This window comes from Mesoplodon densirostris, chromosome 11, assembly GCF_025265405.1.
Source record: "Mesoplodon densirostris isolate mMesDen1 chromosome 11, mMesDen1 primary haplotype, whole genome shotgun sequence".
NCBI classification, from domain to species: domain Eukaryota; kingdom Metazoa; phylum Chordata; class Mammalia; order Artiodactyla; family Ziphiidae; genus Mesoplodon; species Mesoplodon densirostris.
Genome location: NC_082671.1, coordinates 14,815,001 through 14,836,052, shown reverse-complemented (window position 1 = coordinate 14,836,052; position 21,052 = coordinate 14,815,001). Strand labels below are relative to the sequence as shown.

Here is a 21,052-nt window from a genome sequence, read left to right as displayed (position 1 = left end):
CAAGGGAGCAGCTATGACTTTATTTCAGCAGAATGTGAGCCTAAAACTGCTGATTTCTCTAGATGAACTAGATAGTTTTTCTAGATCTTTAAATGAAATCTCTTAGAATTAAGATATTGGCAACTAATTCTAATGTGGTCCATAAGCACTAGTATGTGAGCTCTTAATCAGAATCCTAGAAGTCTGGTTTTAAATACGTGACCAGAGCTTTGCGCAGTGGCAGTATCATAGCCAATGAAGTTTATCCGAGGTGCGCTTATTGTTAATTAAATACGTGACCAGGCCTTTTAATCCATACAATTGGCTGAGGTGTTTGAAAATGTTTCTTAGCATCCCGAATTCTTGAAGACAGGATCACCATCCTGCATCCCACATATACCCGTTATATCCCTGCTTCAGAAATCTCCTGGGAGATCTTGAAATCATGGAAATGAAATTGTTTAAATAATCAGAGTGAGTGAACTACCCCGGAGAGAACTGCAGTGGGGAACGCACTGCTCTGTGAGGTGGGAGGCCCTCCTGAGAAAAGAGCTCTTTTGCCTCTTCTTGAACCTCATAGCCATTGCAGTTTCCCTGGGATTAAGCAATATGTTTTCAGGGACCCTCACTGTGCCCAAGTGAAGACACTTGAGGCCATCTACGTACTTTTTTTAAATTATAAACTTATAGCTACTTTTTTCCCTTAAAATTTTTTTAAAATTTTATTTTATATGAGAGTATGGTTGATTTACAATGTTGTGTTAGTTTCAGTTGTACAACAAAGTGATTCATTTATTCATATACATATATCCATTCTTTTTCAGATTCTTTTCCTATCCACTTCTAAACAGGCCATTCAACCTTGTAATTATTCATCACTGAATGAAAGGCAAATCCACTGCCACCACCCTTCACCCATCAATGTTGCTCTAATCCTCTTCACTTCCATCCCTTTCCCCATTTTCTGTATTTTGACTGTTGCCTCAACTGAACACTTTTCCATTGGGTCCTCTGGAAGCCTCATGTCGTTGTCAATAATTATTCTATGTCTACAGTATTTTGGCTTTTTCCATCAAAATATTGTCTTTAACTGAGTTTCATCATCACTTTAACTGAATTTTGCCTCTCTTTAAGGAGGCAGTGTCCCTGTCAGTTGTCCATAGGGCACAGTCCTACTTACACTTGTAAATCCCGTGCTCCATGAAACCAAAAGAAGAAGTTGGCATTCTCTTGGATACACACAACCATCTCCATCCACTAATAAAAATGCATCGTCGTTCAATAAAATTCATACAATCTGGTTACACTACTTTTTACCCTTTCTCATTCCTGTCAATTTCTCTCTTGCTATAAACTGTAGGAGATTTCAAAAGATTTACAGTTGACCCATCTGAAACCAGTCCTAACTTGTTGGACCTCCTTAACCCTACATTCCCCCAGTCCTAGGATCACATACAGCTTCTTGTCCTTAAAGAAAAATATTTCATCTCAGGAATCTTTTTTTTTTTTTTTTTTCTGGCCGCGCCATGCAGCATACAGGATCTGAGTTCCCCAACCAGGGATTGAACCCATGCCCCCTGCAGTGGAAGCATGGGGGTCTCAACCACTGGACCACCGGGGAAATCCCCATCTCAGGAATCTTAAACTCCATAATATCATCTTGACTCACTTGCAATACAGCTGCTCTTTGATTTCAGGCATTCAGCTCTTCTATTATGTCTTTTTCTCCTAATTTGGTCAAATCTATCAGGCTTCTGTCCTTCGCTGCCCGGCATGAGCCCAACTGTTGGTCATTCAAGACTTCCATCTTCTACTATGCCTGCCTTTGTATCTCAGAGCCCAGCAAGGCTCTAGGGTGACAAATTGGCATTGGTATACCACTCCCTGCTTTTCTACTCCAATAGCATGGCTGAGCATTACTGGAAACAAGTAAATAAAATATAGATTGATGCTCTCACAAATAATTGGTTTTTCCTCTCACCCAGCCTCAAGGGATGAGCCAGTTATTTGTACTTGGCCGCCATCCTTGCCCACGACCTTCAACAGCTCTACTGAACATTCACAGTTCCCCTTGAGGCCCTTTTTTTGGATAGTTGTCCTGTCTCTTCATTCTCAGCAGATGCCTTTGCTGCCTCCTTCAAAATTGAAGTCATCAGGCTTTATCTAAATCAGCTTCTTACTACCATTTACATTTCATCTACTTTTCCATTTATCTTTAACTTGTTTTATCTCATCTTTGTGAATGAGGTGTTCCTGTTACTTTTCCAATTCTATGTCCTTGGTTCCATTCCCTCCAGTATCCTGTGGGTTTTCTTGTGATGAGTTATCTCCTGTCTCATTATTATCTTTAATATTTCCTTTTCTATAAACTTTTGACCCTCAACATATGAATATACTCAAGACTTTCTGGTTCTGAAAGAAAAAAACCTTATCCTACGGATATATGTTGGTATTGTCCAATTCCTTTATTGTCCAATATTTTTAGAAGTATAATCTCCCCTTCTTCAACCTCATCCACTTGTGATCTGGCTTCTACCTCTACTCTACTGAAATTGCTTTTCTTGATATCTAATTGTGAAACTAATGGACATTTTCTCAGGGATCATCTTATAGTGTTTTTTTCCTTTAAATAATGTTGATCACTCCTTTATAAAAGCTTTCTACTATCTTGGATGCCATGACCCTACACAGTTCAGATTCTTTTCTGGGTGTCTCATCCCCATCAGACACTTAAAAGTGCAAAGGTAAGTACCTTAGGAACACTGATCTTATTGAGGTATACTTTTTCCTGGGAGATATTATCTGTCTTCATGATGTTAATTCCTCTCATATTATGATGACTCTTAAATCTCTACCTGTAGTGCACTATTCTCCTACACACTTAAGCCGTATATATTTAGCAACTTCCTTGGCATCTGCAATTTAATGTTAACAGGAAACAATATCCAAAACTCAACTTATACAAAATTAACATAACTCTAATATAGTACCACATAGTACTGTAACCTGATAAAGATAATATAAAAATATATAGAAACTAATTGTATTTATGATTAATACTCAGAAAGTATTAGCAACTAGTCTGTCAGTGTATAAAATAAATAATACACTAGGAACAAGTAAGATTATTTCTGGAATGCAAAGAAGGAACACCAGGATGATTTGCAACCTCATCTATTATATTATCAAACTAAAGGAGAAAACACAATAACTAGAGCAGTATGTGCCAAAAAGGTAATTGATAAAAATTCAGCATCCATTGCAAAACTTCCAGCTAAAGAGAAATAAGAGAAAGCCAATTAAATATGATTAAGAAAATTTACTGAAACCTAACAGCAAATATATAAAACAGTTAAATACTAAAGTCATTTCCACTAAACTCAGGAAAAAGTCAGGAATATCCACTATTGTCACTTTTCTTCAATGTTGTTTTAAAGGTTTTAGCTAATATAACAAGATAAGAAAATGAAATAATCAGTATAAATATTAAAAAGAGAATTATTTTCTTTGGGGATAATTGGGAAAACTCAAGAATTGATAAGAAAATTTGGCAGAGTAGCTAGCTAAAAGACAAGGTAAATAGAATTTGGAGTTTTACTCTATGCCAAAAAGTGACATTTTAGAAATGGACAAGAAAAGAAATTCATTGAGTGGTAATAAAACTTGAAAAATTCATAAGCATTCAGCCAGCATTTATATGAAGAAATATTTTTAAAGAAAAACTACACTAAAAAGATTGTCCTATATTTTTCTGTTTACAAATACTAGGTAAATATAGAAAAATTTCAACTGGACTGAGGGTAAAGGTGTTATAATGGCAGTGGAATTATGAGGGTTGGTTTTAACATTGTGAAATAAAGTCAATAGAAGTGAGACTCAGATGGTGGCAAATATTTCTTGAGGATCTACTCTATTCTGGGTACTGAGATAGTAGCAGTGAAAAAAAAATCAGACAAAAATCTTTGCCTTGTATATCTTATCTTTTAGTACTATTTAGGAGGTATTTGCCATCAGATGGGAACTGTGCTGAGTGCTTTACAGATGTAATCTCATGTAGCCTTTGGGAACAATTATTACACCCATTTTTGAGACAAAGATACTGAGGCACAAGCTGATTAAGTTATTTAGCCAAAGTTTCCAAGGTTCAAGGGGTATATTTTAGTCTGCAGTAACTGTAGTCATAGTGTGCCATAATGCTGCCTATAGGAAGCAAGAGAACTATTCACTCATACATCTGTGTTACCTTTTTAAGCCAATGGTACACCACGGCTAACTTGTTAGTTAATTAAATGTACACCTGGGAGGGTATGAAGTACCTACCAGGAAACATGTTTCTGATCAGTGGCATCAGATACATTAGATTTTAATTCTGTTCTGTGGCTCACCAAATACCTCCCTGTGAAAACTGCCATTATCTTTCTGGTGATAGTTTTCCGAACAAATAGAGAAATTTAGAATTATTCTTTGTTTTTGATTTCTTAAGCCTATTGGAAAACAGCCAAACCATTTCATAATGGTTTCTCTAAATATATATTATAGAAGAGAAGAAATTTTGTTCTCTTTAAAAAAAAAATCCCTATGGAAGTTTATGACCTTCGTAATCAATGCTTTTTTTTTTTTTTTTTTTTTTTTAACTAGGCTCTAGAGAGTGTTTGGGTTGGAAAAGGTCACCTATTTGCATTGATATATTCTGTCAAGTGTGTGTATAAGTGTAATATACTAGACCTTAACAATGCAATACATTTCGTTGGAATAAAGAACATTTTTTTCCTTTTTTATTTCAAGTGAGACTTCATTAAAGTATACAGCTATGAATGATTTCTTCTTGAATGTATTCTTTTAGTGAATTAATGTAATTTAATTAATTAATGTAGGACTTTAAATTTTTTATTTGGTTATTAAGATGTAATTGACATATAACACTTTATTAGTTTCAGGTGTACAATATAATTATTCAATATTTGTGTATATTGTGAAATGATCACCACAACAAATCTAGTTAACATCCATCACCACACAGTTACTACTTTTTTCTTGTGATAAGAAATTTTAAGATCTCCTCTCCTAGCAACTTTCAAATATATAATACAGTATTATTAAGTATAGTCACTGTGCTCTACATTACATCCCCAGGACTTACTTGTTTTATAGCTGGAAGTTTGTACTTTTTGACCCCCTTCACCCATTTTGCTGACCTCCCCAAACCCCACCTATGGCCGTCAACAATCTATCTCTGTATTCTTAAGTCTTGGATTTTTTTTGTTGTTGTTTGTTTGTAGACTTCACATATAACTGAGATCATCCAATATTTGTCTTTCTCTGTCCGACTTATTTCACTTAGAATAATGCTCTCAAGGTCCATTCATGTTGTTGCAAATGGCAAGATTTCCTTCTTTTTTTATGGCTGAACAGTATTTCATCGTGTATATACATCACATTTTCTTTATCCATTTATTCATTGATGAACAGTTTGTTTCCATATCATGGTTTTTATAAATAATGCTGCAGTAAACATGGGGTGCATATATCTTCTCAAGTTAGTGTTTTTGTTTCTTTTGGCTAAATACCCAGAAGTGGAATTGCTGGATCATATGGTAGCTGTATTTTTGAATTTTTGAGGAACCTTCACATTTGTTCCCCATAGTGGCTGCACCAATTTACTTTCCCACCAAGAGTACATGAGGGTTCCCTTTTCTCCACATTCTCACCTACACTTGTTACTTCTTGTCATTTTAATAATAACCATCCTAACAGGTGTGAGGTATGGAATTTTTAGAGTGAGACCTGAGCCTGGCCCAGGTTGGGATGAGTCTGTACTAAAGAGAGCACAACTTCCACCCCTCCCCCCACTCACTCCCTTTCTACTCAACTCCTCCCACTGAAGAGGTGAGAATTTATTTTGAATTATTTATATTGTCCAAGTGAACTAGGTAAAACAATATTTCTTAAACTTGAGTAGTTTATTCAATCTTTAGATGGAAAAATTTTCTCTTACAATGCCTCAGATACTCCATTCCACTTGAGACAGTTGCAATAACTGTCACTTTAGGTAGTTACTTAATATTTTCTAAGTTGAATTAAGCGATAAGAGATCAAAGCAAAGTCTCTGTTGCTTGGGAAGACTTATGGGAGGAGATGAGATTGGTATGAAACATGAGGAGAGAATACATTTCAGATGGAGTAGCTGCTCACCCAAGCACTGGAATCTATTGCAAATTTAACAATGAGGCAAATGGGCTGGTCCAATTAAGTGCAGAGTTGCCAAACAAAATCCAGGATCCCTAGTTAAATTTAAATTTCAGGTCAGTAGTAGGTAATATTTTTAGTATAATTGGGCCCCACGCAATATTTAGGAATCTTAAATTTAGAAAAGAGAGAGAACTGTGGTCCTGTAGAATTGGCTCAGAGAGCCAACCTGGACAGAATGAATATAATTATGTCAGTAATATGGAGGCTTTGAAAGTCATTGAACATATTAATGAAATGAGGAAAATGGTGTTTTAAGGAAAAATCCTCTTCCAAATGTGTGCAGACTGGTTTGTTGTGAGGAGAGAATACACTTTTGTTGTCATTGTTATACCTACTTGTCTATCACTCCAACACTAGACTGCAAACCTTTTGAGGGCAGGGAAGGGTCCTATTTGTTTGACTGTATCCAGCATCTGGTAGAAAACCTGGCAGGTAGTAGGTGCTCAATAAATATTGAATGGAAGGCAGGAGGAGGGAGTGGGATAGAATGAAATACTTAGCAATGCTTGATTGCAATAAAGTAACAACATATATAATCAAAATAGCAATGAATAATTGTCAGATGGTTAGGAAAATGTGATTTTTAATAGCTGAGCTTTATGGAATAGTTGCAGTGAGAGAAGATTCTGGAAGCTGGAAAGGAGATTTAGGAGATTGATCTTGAGAATAAGGAGTTGGGCTTCCTCACAACATGGAGACTGAATGTTGGTACACTTTTAGAGCTGCCTACCTAAGTTAGATACATCATATTATGACCTGTGCTTTGTGTTATTCTTTAGGGCAATGGGCTAATGATGGTAAAGAAATATCACCAGATATGATGAGTAACGATGACACCAGTTGCAAGTTTTCTGCAGCTGCTAATAGCTAAGTTCTGATGTTGCCACCTAAACCATCTTGAATATGATCCAAGACAGACCTAATTTGTTCTTAGTTTCAGCAAGTACTGATGATGTTGCCTAACATGGTCCTAGGGTAGCTTTACTTAGTGTAGCTTTGCCCTAATTGGGTTATTTCTGTAAGGTATAGTCCAGGAAAGGACGTGAGGATGGATGGTGGTCTAGTCATGTCTTTGTAACAGCTTCTAAATACTTTATTTTTGACTTCCACCTACAGGTGTTATAGCCATTATACACTGAGTGCAAAGTGGGATTTCAAAAATAGGACCTACTGTATAGCACAGGGAACTCGACTTAATAATCTATGATAACCTATATGAGAAGAGAATCTGAAAAAGAATGAATATATGTATATGATAACTTTACTGCACACCTGAAGCTAACACAGCATTGTAAATCAACTATACTCCACTAAAGCTTTTTTAAAAATAGGTGATATGAGTGTAGTAGGTATAAGTAAAATTCCTATCTGAAATCTATTTACTAGACAAGGGAAGAGTGCTAATTTCCAGTTAGGGCCCCGCTCTGTCATTCAGTAGTTTCAAAGCATAGGAATCTTACAGGTGTCAGGCACTGAGGAAAGGAGAGAGCATGCTGTCAGGGAGCTCACTATCCAGCAAGAAAGAAACAAACAGAAGGACATGAACTGGTACCAATGCTGTTAGGGCCATTAGTATATGAAAACAACTGCTTAAATAGCCAAAGGAGGGTGTTACTCAGGGAAATCAGAAGGATTTCATAGATCCAGTGGCATCTGAGCTGAATATAGAAAAAGAGTCATAGTTGGCCAGGAAAAATAAATTTAGTAGGGGCTCAACAGGCAGGTGTGATAGAACAGGCATGAAAGTAGATGGTAAGTCCAAGGAGGGAATATTTTGAGGGTGAGGCACAGCTGTGGAAGGGAAGACCGGGGCTAGACAGAGTGACCCTTTCATGCCTTTGTGCATTTATTCTGCATGCAGGGAGGAGCCATAGAAGGTTAGAGACAGAAGCAATGAATTGAATCTGTGTCATAGAAAGGTAACTGGCTGCAGAGTAGAGAGTGGAGAGCAGGGCGAGGCAGGTTGGTCAAAAAGTCATTCAGCTAGGAAATCACAGCCTGAGTCTAGGGGGGAGATGATGCATGCAAAGGAGCATTTCCTTCAGGATCATTTCTAGAAGGATGTCTCTGAAAAGGAAGAAAAAGGAAAGGTTCTTATGGCATTTATGAGGGAGAACTAGCAGGGTTGGCTTTGGGGGTCTGAGGAGAGGAGGAACAGTCGGAGATGAACTTGAGAAGTCTGGTTTGAGGGACTTGCAGACGGTCCCGATGTTCATTGCAACATTGAATGTGACAGGGAAGGGTGGGGATGTGGTCTGTAGAAGAGAAAGATGTTATATATAAGGAGAAGCAAGCTTGTTAAGTAAAGCCCTAGTGAGTGGAAGGTCTAAGGAGACAGAATTTAGCTTTAAGTATGTATAAGCCCTTCCTAGAGGTCAGGAAGTGAAAAGAGATCCTTAAGAGGTGGTAATAGTGAATTGCCCTTGAAGTTCCCTCTGTTCTGTTGGGGTAAGAGGGAGATCCGTGTAGTTCAGCTCTGGGCATGTTACATAGTCTGAATACCTCATTTTCCTTATCTATAAAATGGGAGAATAAACTATCACTTGCGTCATGCATTTGTTGTGAGGACTAATGAGATAACTCATGTAAAATGCTTAGAACAGTGTCAGGTACAGAGACAAGACTGAATAAACATTAGCCCTTACATAATTGAACAGATTTCATATTGGTATTGATTTGAGATGTTTCTTTAAAATGTAAGCACAGGAAAATCTTTTGACTAATTTGCTGAGGTCTAATTATCAGCGAGGACTTAGTCTTTTAGTTGCTTTTTCCATTAAAAATGCTCTGTAGACAGAATTACCTTTAGTTTGTGGACATTTATCTCATGCTTATGTTTTCTAAAATAAGTAAAGCCTGAATTTTAGTGGAGTTCTATTCTTGTGGGTTTACTTATTAATTTTGTGCTCCAAAAGAGAATGATGAACCTTTTATAAAAAACACAACAGACGTCGTAATATTAAGCTTAGATTATGCCTTGGAAGGCAATGCTGGGTTATATAACACATTGGATTGCCCTGTCACCTTTTGCTGGGTAAGAAATATCTTTTCTCTTATGTGTTTTTTGTGTTACCATATGATCACACTGTTTTATCTGTCAACGTGGATTAAGGGCGAGAGAGAAAATCCAGTAGAGTGAGCACCCATCTGGGTATCAGAAAACATAGACCTGCTAGGTTTCCATCAGTGCTACTAATTGACTGAAAGTTCTGAGGTGAGTCACTGCTGCCTCTGTGCCTCAGTTTCCCCACCTATAGAATGGCTGCCACCTCCCACCTCCTGATAAGCATGGTAAAGATACATTTTCATTTTTACAAATTTATATAAGAATTTTTTTGTAATGGCAAAAAAAAAAAAACCTTTGCAGTTGGAAACAAGCTATTTATTTCCCTGTGTCCCCTGCAGTTAACAGAAGACAGATATGAATTAATTCCATTGTCTCAGCTAAAAACACACACACACCTAAAACACATTGTTGGTGAAGTGCTTTGAACCTGTCAGAAGTAGAGTGTAGGAAAAAACACCAAGTAATATCAGCCTGCCAGTCCGGGCTGTCGGGAATATCTATTATGCCATCTGTCACAGGAGATTTTAGGTTGGAGAGCAGCAAATCCGTGACTGGGGACTCAAAGTTCAAAAGCAGGAGGCCTCTCCTCTCTTCAGCACACCGTGCAGCTTCTAAATCACTATCCGTTTTCAGGCGATTTCGTTGATCATACATCGTGAATCTGCAACTTCATAAAAAAGGAAGGGAGGAAAGAAGGGAGGGAGGGAGGGAGGGAAGGAGGGAGGGAGGAAGGGTAAAGAAAAAAGCTGTAAAGAGCCATCTTTTAGAGCCATCTTTTAGAAACCGTTCCAAGGGTTCTGTAATTTACATCCACGTGATTGCCACGTGTAATACCAAATTTCGAGCCCTACTCTCTTCCTCTAACTGGTTCCGGGGTTTGGTGGTGTTAACATTTTTGTACTAGCAAAGATGGGCAGAGTGGGTGGAGGAAGACTGGTTTTCCGGAGGGAACAGGTGAGCTGCAGGTCCACCACGTGGACACGTCTGCCACTTGGGGAAAGAAGAGAAGTAGCAATTAGGCGGTGGAGTAACGTGCTCCGGGCACGGGCTCCGGTTCCTAATACATTCCTTTCTTAATGTGACTTGATGTAGATGGAGTGAGGGCCTATCAGGTGTGAAAAGCCCTGCTGCTCCTGGCGTGGAGTGGCCTCCAGACGGTGATTTGGCAATGTCAATCTAGTCATGCTTGATTTCGACACTTAACGTGGTAAAGCAGGATTTCTCTACCCCCGATCAACTTCTCAATTAGCAAGCTGCCTTGTGTAACGGCCTTGTTTTGCAATCCCTCAGGGCTGCTTCAGGGGTCATTAGGGTGAGAAAACTTGAACACCAGTTCCGGCTGGCGCAGAGCTGGGAAGGGAGCCTGAGAGCTTTCCTAAATACATAGAACCCTTTTTCAAGTTGTTTGCTTTCATGGGATTGATTCTTGGCACATTAAGAAGCTTAAGGCTCCAGGATCTTCTTTAAACTGCCCCCCTTATCGCTTTTGCAGCTGACAGGTTTTTTTGACAGGCTGAGAGTAAAAAGAGATAACTAGTAGGTTAGTACTTTATTTATACATGTGGACACACAAGCACATAGAAAGACGTGCACACATGCGTTCAAATATCTTTTTTAAGTTGTCTTTTCAGGGCCTCTGGTTACCAGTAAATATCAGCTGTCCAACAAATTCAGTACCTCTCTTCTCCATATTCAATATGTCTGAGTTCGAAATCTTTATTTCTGCTATGTCTGACTTTGTTGATGAATGATACTAAGTTTTTCAAGCCTTATTCACTATTTTCTCACTTAACCCCAGATAATATTTACATGAGTAATGTATGTTAATTGAAGGTTTATGTAATGGGCATTTATGAATCGACATTGAAATATCTGTAATTAATATTTTCCCCTCATCTATGATTTAACTAAATGGCTTATTCCCAACTTTAATAGAAAAAAAATTAAAATTTCAAGTGATTTTAAGCATTATTTTATCCTTCATAAAATGTATCTGGATAGGAAAACGTGTAGTAAATGTATAGAAAAGTATTTTGAGAATTGTACTCATTACTTTGAAAACATCTCTGCTTTCAATCACTATAGGTTTCATATTTGTAATTTCCCATTTTGATAACCCACTTTCATATCCACATGGTATTATCACACCATTAGAAAATTAGATGAATGAGTTCATTCCAAATATTTTAGCAGATTCTGCCTTAATGTAATATTCTTAGAGTAAATTATTCTAACATATATTCCATGAACAGGTTTTCCCAAAGTGGTTTGTGTAGATTTCTTACAAAAAATATTTACTTTATTGACATTGAACAGAGCTTTATATGGTTAATAGTATATGCATGGCTCTAGAGATAACTGAACTCAGTGTATTTTATAAATTGGAAGGTGGATATATATTGATGTTACACACCCCAACACACTGTCTCTTGATGAAGGCTTTGACATCCAGCTTTAGAAGTGTTTAAGGAATAGTTAAAATTCTGGACACTGTGGCATAGCAATTGCTAAGAAGTACTTCAAATAATAAGTCCTAAAGGTGACACAACAAAGGAAATACCTCAGTAGCTCTATCTTTTTATAAAGAAAATACATATACATTCCAAAAATGAAGTCTTTACTTGAACTCAGTGCTATGGAAATAACATTTTACAAAGGAAAATGCTTTAAAAAAACTATGCAGAAAACATCATTTATGTTTATGAATGATTTTGTATGTGTATATATAAAAATCTACAGGTTTGACTAATTCTTTTTGTATAGTTTTACTACACAAAAATTTAACTTCAATATTTCTCCTCCATAATGCTGTGTTAAGTGAGTGTTGTGATAATTTATTATGGAAAGCATCAAGCTTGGACAAATTAATACTCAAGAATTATACTTCTTTCCACAAAACTGTTTTGTGGGGGGGGGAAGGGGGTCTTCTAATCTTTTTTGATTTCTTATTCCAAAAAGGAATTTGTCTAAGCCTACAAATAATTGTTTTCTTGGCTTTATTTTTATAATTCTTCTAAATCTTACTTTAAAGCAATTCAAAAATCCTTTAAAGCCTTCTCAAATTAAAAATTCAATTTGAATATATATATAATATGCATATATATTTTTTAAAAATACTAACTCATGTTGAATAAAAGTTGTATACTTTCCCTTTTAACTGGGTTTTAAGAGAGTGTTACAAATTTAGTCTGACAACTAAAAGTCAGATTCTCCAAATTAACTTTTACCTGAATCATCCAGTTACACTTCACCTAGAATGAATAATCACAGAATTTAAAAATTATACAGGGCTTCCCTGGTGGCGCAGGGGTTGAGAGTCCGCCTGCCGATACAGGGGACACGGGTTCGTGCCCCGGTCCGGGAGGATCCCAAGTGCCGCGGAGCGGCTGGGCCCGCGGGCCATGGCCGCTGGGCCTGCGCGTCCAGAGCCTGTGCTCTGCAATGGGAGAGGCCACAGCGGTGAGAGGCCCGCGTACTGCAAAAAAATAAATAAATAAATAAAAATTATACAAAAGCCCTTGAAGTGTATTTAGTTCAATACGACTATTTGGGTGAAAAAAGGAGCTGAAGAACAGAAAGTTTGAAACTTCTGAATTCTCATTGATCTTTGGCTTTACTAGAGTTGCCATATAATTTTCTATTCAACCCAGGACGCTTTTGATCAAGACAGAACACTGCTGAGAATTAGTCTGGGTTAAAGGTATGCATACCAGATTGTCCTGGACAAACTGTGACTTATGAATACCCTTACTATTATAGATAGTTAATCCATATATGATCTTCTAATGATAGTTTTTTAAATGATAGTTTTTTAAATGGTCGTTTTGAAACCACTTTCTTGTAAGAATTAAGAACAATTGTCCATTAAAATTCTAAAGAAGTAAATGGTGTCAGATGTTAAATTTGTTTTGCAGAAAATAATTTTTTAAAAGAGAACAAATAAGATGTATTCCATGAATCTTTGGTGATTATGTTAATGGAACTCAGAGCTAGCGTATACTGTGATGCCTCTGTAACAAAATATCCTCAGTTACAAACGAAGGTGAATATCTGTGATAACATTTTCTGCACCTCTTTTCTTTAGTAAAGTTAACTTATAAAATCGATTATACAGTGTCCCAAATCCTGCTATCTACTTTAAAAGAAAATATTGTAATTAAATTGTTTCTTCAAAGAAATAAGGAAAAAGATTTAAATAAAATTTGAAACTAAGTTGTAGATAACAGGTTCTCAGACAGGTTGTCACTCTTATCCTATAAAGTACTTTTTCTTTGAAGTAAGACATAATAATTAATCCTAGAAGAAATGTTTGTCTGAAATTTTACTGGCTAGTTGCAAGAATAAATAAATGTCTTACCTATTCTAGCTTAAGTGACTTATTTACCTTTTATAAATAATGGAGCCATTACTGTCACTAACTCATAATCTCTGGATGTGAAAGATACACTTTACATCAGAATAAATGACTTTTGCATTGCAGTTTCGATTACACTGCCATCACGGCCTCAGAATTTCCCAGTGGAGCTTTAGTGAGTCTTGCTCAGTGCCTGAATGAATGAGTGAGTGGCACCTGGAAATATGGTGAAATTGACATATAAAATATTACTGGCCTATTCAAAGAATATTACTGGCTTATTCAAAGAAAGGTCTTTCCCATGGTTAGTTCTCAAATAACTATTTACAAAATGACCTTCATCACTTCCCTGAAAATGCTTTATTTTCTCATTTCTTTTCTGTTGAAATATTACAGTACTTCAGGTTCATTAGTTCTGAGATGGGTAAAAATAATATTTTCAAATAAGATACCTCTTCACTTACTTTCTTGTTCACTTATTATATAACATATACAGATAAAAGTGTGAAAAAGAAAGTTAAAGGAGAAGGTACTTATGGGCCTCTAAGAAGTCTGTAAAGATAGTAAAAGACTTCCTTGCTGATTTTTAGGAAAATATTACTTACTTAAAAAGTTTCCACCATGCAAGACCTATACAATTTTAAGTAGACAAAGCTTTTTGAAAAACTCATGATAGAGCAGATTATCAGTTTAAAAAATTATTTTAAACTTTTATTATAAAATTGTATATAGCACAATCTAATTAGCATTTATTGTACTATGGCTAAAACCAGTGAGTAATTTATTTTGATCTGCCAACGACTTCCTTAGTTATATCGAGGGAGAGATATACAGTGATTAAATTACCCACAATGTCTGTAAAAATAGTCATAGACTTTTTATGCTCATATAATTGTGACTGATTTGCCCTCCCCTTCATTAAAAACTTATAATTAGAGCAGGGACCCTATAATGATGAGTTGAAATATCCACCTCTATTATTTTAAAAAATCTATTCCCAGTTTCAGTTCATATATATTATCCTTTATTTTACTGTTTTCTTGTTATTTCTACCTCTTATTATTCTAGCCTTTTCCATAACTGTATCTAAAAATTGGAAAAACCTTGTCTTTTACATATGACAACAATAAATAGCAAGCTTGACACATTTCTTCTGTTCTAGCTAGAGAAGATTCTTTTGAGGACTAAGATTTTATGGTTCTATGAAATGTTGGTACAGTTGCCGTGTTTGCCCAGAAGTATTATCCTCATCAAATGCTGAAGGAAAAATATTCAATTTTACTTTTCTCTGAATCGCTTCTCCCAGTAGGTTGCTGTGATGATCATAAGAGGCAGAAACACCTGCTCGTAAGGCTTTGGAAAATGGGTATGAGAAGAAATTGACAGTTTGTTGAAAGTGAAAGTATAATATTTAAACACCGTTTGAAACTCTTAACTGAGTCAGGTGTGGAGCGAGATGCCAATTCTTTGTAAATCAGCCCTCATGTCAGCAACTTAGAGACTTTTGTCCAGTGCAACCCCTTCTCACCAGATTTTTTTTTTTTTTTTTTTCTTGCGGTACGCGGGCCTCTCACTGCTGTGGCCTCTCCCGTTGCGGAGCACAGGCTCCAGACGCGCAGGCTCAGCGGCCATGGCTCACGGGCCCAGCCGCTCCGCGGCATGTGGGATCTTCCCGGACCGGGGCACGAACCCGTGTCCCCCCCATCGGCAGGCGGACTCTCAACCACCAGGGCCACCTGGTGGAGGGCCACCAGGGAAGCCCCTCTCCAGATTTTTACAGATGAAAACAGAGAAGTATAGTGAGAAATGGACCAGCTTTGGGTAAGGAGGGTTAGGTTATTAGGTTAGTTCTGATACTAAATAGTGGTGTAAGTTTCTGTACATAGACGTGGGGTATCCCCTGCCCTTTATAGCAGCACTAGGATGGGGAGGTAGCACAAGCCGTCAGCTCATTTTTCTTTATGTGTTATTCTGTTGCTGCCTTCATGGAGCAGAAAATAATAAGTTTAGAATGAAGTTAACACTGAGTAAGCCTAAAACTGGAAAAATAGGTGGGGCATTGTCTTCTATTTCAGATTATGGGTGTGCTATCACGATTCACACAATTAGCATACCTACTTTTAAGTTGGAATAAAATATCTCTGGCCTACAGCAAGGATTTACTGTATAGCACAGGGAACCATATTCAATGTCTTGTAATAACCTATAATGGAAAAGAATCTGAAAAAATATATATATATATATATCTTTTTCAGAATATATATATATTCTTTATATATATATATATATATATATATATATATAACTGAATCACTTTGCTGTTCACCTGAAACTAACACAGTACTGTAAATCAACTATAGTTCCATTAAAAAAATAATAAAATATCTCTGACCTTAGGCATAGAACACTGGCAGAGAGATTTCTAGGATGAGTTTCAATTAGAAAGTTCTCTCTCTCCATTTGTTTAACTGTTTTAAGCCTTGTATATCCATGGGTGCAAGGAAAGCTGAGGATGTAGACCAGCGCTGTCCAATAGAAATATAATGTGATCCACATATTAATTTTAACTTTTCTAGTAGCCTTGTTAAAAGGAAAGTTTTTTAAAGGTGAAAATAATTTTTAAAGTGTATTTTTTAAGCAAATAGATTCAAAAGATTATCATTTCAATATGTAATCAATATTTTTTAAATTATTCATGAAATATTTTCTGTGCTAAACGTTGAAATTTGGTGTGTATGTCACACTTAGAGCACATCTCAATATAGACTAGCCACAGGCCAAGTGGTCAATAGCCACATGTGGCGGCTGGTTACCATATTGGTCAGCATAGCTGTAGACAGTGAGGGAAAGTATAGTTAGCTTGGCTAATGACTTGATTGGAGGTAAAGAAGGAACCAGCTCGATGGTGAAGTTAAAAGTCTATACTATAGGCGTGGAGGGTATTGCTGTTTTATTTTGTTTTCCTGGACTATCTAAAGTCCAAAGCAACCTATTTTGCATCACAGTCCCCAAACTGGAGTAGATCCTGTGATTGTTTAGGGCAGGGGCACCTAACCAGCCATTCATGGAACTCGACTTGGTTCTTCTGCAAGTCTACAACGAAGTCTTCCTAGATTGTTTCCTTGGTGTTTCCTTTACCTAAAATGCAAGACCCAGAGAGATGGATGGCGATGGCTTCCACCAAAATCTCTTTCTTCACATTTAGCAATCCTCTTTATTTTTCTATTGTTCCCAGTATAGTGCTAAGTAAGGATCACAAGAGGTCCGAAAACTAAAAACTTATGTCTTCTCCCTTCCCGGGACTTCCCTGGTGGTCCAGCAGTGAAGACTCTGCCCTCCCAATGCAGGGGGCCCACGTTCCTCCCCTGGTCAGGGAACTAGATCCCTCATGCTGCAGCTGAAACCCAGAACAGATAAATAAATAAAATATTTTTTTAAATCCCTTTTAAAAAAAGTCTTCTCCCTTCCTATTTCAGGGGCAACTGTTTACCTATAATTTTATTATCCTCACCACATTGTTTGAATGGGTTGGATCATGAGCTGACACTCTAAATCCAACTGGTCATTGGCAGATGCTGAGGAATTAGCCCACTGTGTTGGTTTGAACACCCAGCCTCACGCTGCCTAGGGTGATTCTGTCTGATTCAAGGAAGAGTGGAGTTTTGCAGAAGCGTGGGTGAGAGACAGATGCTGAGGATCGTCTGAAAATACTGCTGCACCAGACATGAGCCCTCAGTCACCCAGGCCAGAGTCACCCATCCAGGCTTCCAGGCTTCTCTTCTTACTCAACCTAGCCTCAGCCTAACAGACCGCTCTCATATTTGCCCTTTTTTAAACTAACCATAAATAAACTCTGACCTTGACCATCTCCAGGCTTCTGCTTACCCTCTAACTTCTGCCTGAGATTCTCTACTTTCAGTTCCCACCAGATCTCTAACTTCTGACATGATATCTGTCATTCCAGTCCTGCTTCAAATGACATCTCTCTCCTGGCTCTGCAGTACAGCTGACCGAGTGACTGCCATCCTGTCTTGATCTCAGAGCACCCTCACCTTCTGCCCTGGTATTGTCCTCACTAATTCCTCGACAGCACACACCCAGCCATATTCATCTCAGAGTCTCTTGCTAAGTACCTTGCACACAGTAGGCATCCACTTTCATTAAAAAGAGTTCATTGAACCTGAGCTTTCTGTCTGTACCATAAGTTGTCTCTGGGATGTTCAGGTAGCAAGCTGTTTATTTTCACATAATATACAACTATATAGCATGGGCCTTTGGTAGTTTTTTACTGAAATTGTAGTTAAGCACTTAGTAAGTTTTACTTAATTTTTCCATTAACCCTTTTTTCTGTGTAATATCTACCTACCTAGTGAGTGTGTGTGTGTGTGTGTTTTCTCTCTATATATCCATCTGAACAGATATCTACATATAGATATGTAGAGAGATCTCTATTATCTATCATATAAAGAGAGAGAATGTACACATGTATGTGAATATATATAGCATATATAGAGAATATACATATATACTATACCTGTATATATTCATATATATATTAAACAGTACTTTCAGCAAATGGCTTTTATGTTCCTGTTTGTCATGATCTACCTATGTTAATAAAAACTATCTTGTACCAAGGCTGAACTTAATACACTAAATTAGAGTTTATTTTATAGAATAAAAGTGCTTAATTATGAAAGGAATAATCTGTAAGTCTCCTTTAAACAGGAGATGTATCTAGTTCCTTTTAAATATGGTCAGTTTTGAGGACTTCCCTGGTGGTCCAGTGGTTAAGACTCTGCTTCCACTGCAGGGGGCATGGATTCGATACCTGGTCGGGGAACTAAGATTCTGCATGTTGTGTGGCGTGCCACCCCCCCCCCCAAAAAAAATATAGTCAAATTTTAAAGCTTTTTTTTTAGCTTAACTTCAGAAAAATTCAAAGTCATCTATGTGCATGCACCAATGTATTCTAAAAGTATGTGCTAAGTAGTCTAACTGCAACAATTAGAAACACAGTTCAAACTAATGTTAAACATTTCTTATATTTTCCTTGCTACATTTTTAAATGTTCGGTGTTTCCTTTTTTGCTTCTTTTCACTCCCATGTTATCTTTATCTCTATGACAGTGGAGTGCAGGCTAAGACCCAACAGGAGAGAGAACAATAGGTTCCGCTCTCTTCAGCCTTGTAATGGGTGAGCTTTTCTTCCGTTTAAAACAAGAGAATTGAATGTTTAAAGTGTTTTCATTTTCTATCACTGCATTCCTTAGTTTAAAAGAGTGAAATAGAAAAGGAGATGAGAAGTATATTTGTAATAGACAGAAAAGCAATTGCCTTTCTAAGTCTGTGAAAATGTTCCATTCCTTCCCACAGAACATATTCAATAAAATTTTCCCATCCGGCAGTCAGAAGTTAAAGATCTCTTCAACTGATTACAATTTCATACCCTTAGAAAACTAAACTTTCCTTTCTCTGTTCATCGCTAGTTATTCTGCAGAGGGAGGGTTTTTCACATAGGATAACTAAACCAAGTCTTATCCTCAGTTTTTAAAAAATATATACCATTATTTAAATTCATGTGTATTCAAGTCACTGAATGAGGGTTGCTTGAATACTAGGAGAGTTACTTGATCTTTGTTCAAAATTAAAGTTTACTGCAGTGATATTTATTTATGCATTTTCCCCCAAATAATAAATTAATTTGCATCAAATACTATGCTTTCCATTGGCTTGGGGGAATTTGATTTAGTGACTTGAGCCATTGACCTGGTAAAAAATCTATAGAAACATCTGGTGCTGTGAAATAAAAGACACTACTACAATGAACACTCATTTTCCCCTGATGCCTGTAGTAAACCATATTCATTACTGCTATGTTAAATGATTATATGTCTTGAGTTTTTCTCCACCCCCCCACCCCCCCCTCCACCCCCAGGAACTTTAGTAATGGATATATACTAACCCATACAGAATTCACTTGATTTATGACTATGTAGCAAAAGCTGTTTAACATTTAGTAAAAATGCAAAATTTTCTGGGTACCTTTAAAATATATAAATGTGTCTTGTCTTAATTCTTGCTATGCCACCCATACACAAGAATTATTAAGTAGTACTCTATGCATGCTCACTACTATGTGGGAGGTGTTATATAGCATACAGATAGGCTGAGTTCTTACCCATAAGAAAGTTGTCTGTTTGGTTTTTATCTTTGTGTCTGTGTTTAGATTGCCAATACCAGGTAGTGAAAAAGAAAATTGAATGAAAAACGGATAGAAACATCCTTTGGGCCTCCTTGAAATGGTAATACGCACTGATATTGTATAGATGATAGTTGTCCCCGTTTATACTGTAGGTCTACTTTTGGTAGTGTGTCAGAAACAAGGTAAAGGTCATATGGCTTAAGCCTATTATAAGCATAAATGGTAGGGAACAATCCAACGAATAAATTGGCAAATTAACCCCTGCCATGCTTTAATAATCTGCAAGACACCTTAAGATGAACAAAATGGATCAGTGACCTTATTTTCTTCCCTTACCATAAGTTTATGAGCTGGTACTCTATGATTAATTTAGGTAAATTTCAGAGAAATTTCTTTTTTAAATAAAGGTTTGTCTGTCTCAATATACTACTTGCTAAGACTGCATAAGCACTATAAACAAGAGATTACAGAGATCTCTAGCTTACATGGAAAAGTGGATACCTCTTAACATCCTTATAAATGAGTCTGGGAGTGAGGATGGAGAGGAAGGGTTTACAAGAATTTCTCAGATTATGAATCGTCTAAATGAATTAGATAATTAAGAGACTCTTCCTGAATATTTCTTAGACATACCTGAAAAAAATCTGACCCATGAGGATTATGCAAGCCTTCAGCTTAATTGATATATATTGAAAATTCTTTTTGCCTGAAAATCCAAATGGCATGTTTGAAAACCAAAGGATAACATTATATATTTTGAAAACCCCATTTTGTTAAAAAAAAAAAAAAAAAAAAGACTTGGTTCCTGCCCCCAGAGAATCTTCGGTTTGTCCCACAGAGAAAAAGGAGAACGTGAACGTGGCTATAGAAAGATCTCTTGATCCTTGGACAAAACTGAGGAAAAAAGTCTAACAAATGCATCGTTTTGCAGTAAATTAGATCAGATTTCCGCATCTCCGCACTCAGTCTGTGAGCTGACAGTTCAGTAAAATGTTCCCTTGTAAGGTTCACCCTCTTAGGGAAAGGCGCAATAATTCATCATTAGGATTTCAGAGTCCAGGTGTAGATGGAAACTGATGGAGCCCTCCAGCGAGGCAGGGAAAGTGCGTGGAAGAAGAAAATTTTATCTGAAGCCTAATTCCCTGGTTACAGCAGAGAATAATTAAGATAATATTGCTTCAAGAGTCCTTTAATGATTA

At 36.9% G+C, this 21,052-nt stretch overlaps 1 protein-coding gene and 1 pseudogene across 1 annotated transcript in view; both read left to right on the top strand.

The window, feature by feature from the left end:
- Positions 1 to 21,052, top strand: part of LMO3 (LIM domain only 3) — a 55,123-nt gene that overhangs the window by 21,323 nt on the left and 12,748 nt on the right.
- On the top strand, positions 206 to 332 carry LOC132499663 (U4 spliceosomal RNA; annotated as a pseudogene).